Source organism: Fukomys damarensis, unplaced genomic scaffold (genome assembly GCF_012274545.1).
Source record: "Fukomys damarensis isolate Sample0158 unplaced genomic scaffold, DMR_v1.0_HiC HiC_scaffold_39, whole genome shotgun sequence".
Taxonomy (NCBI): Eukaryota; Metazoa; Chordata; class Mammalia; order Rodentia; family Bathyergidae; genus Fukomys; species Fukomys damarensis.
The window spans coordinates 5,290,529-5,294,169 of record NW_022900951.1 but is presented as its reverse complement, the minus strand read 5'-3'; the positions used below and the strand labels follow the sequence as shown (position 1 = coordinate 5,294,169).

General features: G+C 43.6%; 1 long non-coding RNA gene across 1 annotated transcript; it reads left to right on the top strand.

Moving 5' to 3' along the window:
- Nucleotides 1–823: 823 nt before the first annotated feature.
- On the top strand, nucleotides 824–3,619 carry LOC104853254. The gene is made up of 4 exons (XR_777726.2): nucleotides 824–1,535; nucleotides 1,647–1,698; nucleotides 2,862–3,051; nucleotides 3,338–3,619. It is a non-coding gene; the product is annotated as an uncharacterized LOC104853254 (long non-coding RNA).
- Nucleotides 3,620–3,641: the final 22 nt, after the last annotated feature.

Sequence of the window (3,641 nt, the reverse complement as noted above, 5' to 3'; positions counted from 1 at the left end):
AGTAAGTGTAGGCATAGTTCTTCCTTGTAGCACCAGTCAGGAGATTTGACTGGACTTCAGTAAGTGATGGTGGGGCCCTTGTGGGTTGTCCTGTCTGTGCTTTGGGTGCCAGTGCCAAGGGAAGTGATGAAGGGAGAACTAAGCCAATGTAGTAACTAAATGCAATTCCCTTAGTGTAATCTGTAGAAACCTGAACATTGAGCAATCTATATGTCTTGGGGTTACTTTGTCTTTGGTCCAGTGACATTGTGGTGGAACAGGCTCATTCTGAGCAAGAAGCACAGGAATCTTGGCAGGTGAGTAATTGAGGATGAGTGTCTTAGGATGATAGTTTTCCATTCCGATTGGTTCTGATATCACTGTGGAGTGAAAAACCTTTTGTGCCTGTGGTGATGTCCTAGTAAGGGCCAGGTGTTCTTGCAGAGCAAAGTGCTTGCTGAATAACACCGTTATCTCTTTGTGTTGTTTGACTGTCTTCAGGTAAGTATACTAGTGATGGAGAGAATTTTTTTTTTGGTGGGATTGAAAATGATCAGGAAAATCCTAAAGTGGACATAGCCTGGTTCTATGGGCCTGATATTCCCAGATATGTCAATAGGAGCCTCTGCCTAACCTGGTATTGCTGTGGTTTGTGCCCAGGTATCCTGCAAAGGGCCCAGCTGGTGATCAGATTTTATGAGATATTACCAACCTTCAGCTGTGGGACCATTTCTTCTTTTCATATGAACATTGCAAAAGGGCCTTTGGGCACCTTTGGCTTTTCTCTGCTGTTTGACATGTGTGACAATGAAGGTAAAATGGGAGACTTTCCCAGTATCAACCAATAAGCCTCACATTTTGATGTAGGATGTGTGGGCATTAAGGTAGTTTCTTTGCTTAGTGTTGTATACGGAGATGCAGAGATTGTTGTCAGTATCCAGGATTACACCACTACTGATATTGTCTCTTGTAGCTTCTACTGATTTCCTTTCAAAGGAGGAAGATTTCTCTTATCGGGATTTGTCCCTGGAGAACCACACATATCAAGACAGAGAAGAAAGCGAGCTCCACAAAGAAACAGTGATGTCTTTAGTCATTACCTGAGCAGGAAGAAAGAAACATGGCCTAAAGCAAAATTTCCAATGTTTAATCACAGTGATCCTGATGTCACATTGAGGGATACTCATGAAGATAATTATAGACTTGAGGAAAGTATGTGCGTTTGCCCAGACCACCAACAAGGTCCCACAACATCCCATGCACAAGTAAGAGATGAAGCTATCCTCAATATCCTTTGCTCCTCCTTCATTTCCAAGTGCTTGGGTCAAAAAGGATGGAGACCTTGGTGGTAGGTCTGTCACTATGGTCAGTGAGGGAACCCTGGGCTTTGGTGAAGTCAAATGGATTGCACAACTATGAACACAGCATGAGTGATTCTGTCCAGGTTTTTTTGTGTGTTGAAACCCTGCTTGGGTAGTGGAAAGTTTGCAGGTATCCATGTAGGAGAGGTTGGACTCAGGACCAGGATGGATCCCTGGCAATCATCCTGGCATTAGGTAAGTTTGTAGTGTCATTCAATGGTTTATGGGGGAAGATGGGGAAGGAAACGCTCACCAGTTCTGCACAAACACCATCTTCTCCATGTTTTTTTTCCATGTTTCTTGAAGAGAGCTGCAGGAGATCAAGAAGGCTGTGAACAGAACCTCTTGAAAATGTCAGGTAAGCATCAGAATGCTGATACCTCATTGGAGTCCATGTTGTCCTTGATGTATGTAGGTGGATGTTAGGAGTGTGTGCATACGAGATGTTTTCACATTTTCTGGTTGCACGTCCACTCAGACTTGACTAGTATAGGGTTCAGAGCCTCTGCACCATTCATCCTCTGAGCCTTTTTATCTGGTATAGATTTGAATACTGACAGTGAACTTCTGGTATTTCCACCTTTATTTTGCAAGTATGGTGTTCAGTGCCTTTTTCCTATCATAAGGGAGCACCAAGTGCTTTTGATTTCTAGCTGGCAGCTTTTATGCATTTTGTATGAAAACTAGTAGGGGAATTTAACAGGTAACCCTCCAGAGGGTTTATTTTCTGTTGAACAAGTAGCCCATGGGGATGTAGGAGGAGTTCTAGGGTGGCGATGGACCCCAATGGTATGATGACGTGGGATTGTGCAGATCAACATAGAAAAGGAGAATATATGGGGATAGGTTTTCCTGGGCCTCTTTTCCAGAGAGGAACCCACTGTGAGTCTTTGAACATCAGTGGTCTGGTTCAGCATCCCTAAGTTTCAGGTATGTGCAGATGTGGACTTAAATAAATGACAGTGTGGTTCGTGAAAGTTGCTATAGTCATGCTTTGGATTAAAATGATCAGTGGTGTAATGAATGGGGTGCCGAGCCCACCCATTGACCAGGAGATTACCCTTGATAGAGTGTGGAGAATAATAAATGTTGAAGAATCCATGTGTCTTGGGACTGCTTTTTCCTATATTCCATGATATGTGGTGGAACAGCCTTCTGAGCAGGAAGCACAGGAATCTTGGCAGTTGAACAGTTGTTGTAGATGAGTGTGCCTGCATGATAAGAGTTCTCCTGGGATTGGCCCTGGTATTATGGTGCAATGAAAGGTTTTTGTGCCAGTGGAGTTGGCCAAGGAAAGGGTCAGGTGTTCCTGCACAGCAAAGAGTTTTTGCTGAATGCTGGGGTTTTTGCATGTTGTTTTACTTTCTTTCAGGTAGGTATAGGTAGTGATGTAGAGGAGTGTTTGAAGTTCAGATCAGTGAAGTCTAAATGGACCTATGCCCATTCTTAGGGCCTGATGTTCCTCAGTGAGACTAAAAAGGAGCCTCTGCCTAATCTAATGTTACCATATTGTGTTCCCAGGTATCCTGGGAAAGGCATGGCTGGTGATCAAGTCTTGTGTGATGTCACCTCCTTCATCCATGGGGCAACTTCTTTTTTGCATGAACTTTGCATAAGGTTCCTTGTGCACTCATGGCTTTTCCCCACTGTTTGACACGCGTGACAGCAAAGGTGAAAGAAGAGACTCTTCCTGATATCAACCAGTAATCATGTAAGATGTCTGGCCTTTAAGATGTTTTTCATACCGTTGTATATGGAGAGTCAGGGATTCTTGTTACTATCCCAGTTTCTATCACTACCCATATTGTCCCTTGCAACTTCTGCATGTTTCTGTTCAAAGGAGTATAGTTTTTCTTACCAGAATTTGCCAGTGGTGTACCACAAGGACCCAGATAAAGAAGAAAGTAGGCTCCACAAAGAAACACAGTGACCTTCTTAATTCTTGTGTTCTGGAGGATACATGGCCTAAAGCAGTATTCCGAATGTTTGCTTCACAGGGATCCTAACATCAAAGTGAGGATTACAACATACTGATGCAGATCCCTACCAGACAGTAAGTGTGGGCTTTAGCCCAGGCCACCCACAAGGTTCTGAAACTCCCCATGCACAAGTAAGTGACAAAGGTGTCCCTCCACTTTCCCAGACCCTCTTTGATTTCCGGGTGCTCAGGTCATACAGGTTGGAGACCTGGATGAAGCTACTGTCAGGAAATGGACACTTGGCACATGTGAGGTTAAATGGATGCCAAAACTGAGCATGAGAGAGGAGTGATTCTGTCTTTTTTTTTTTTTTTTTTTTTTT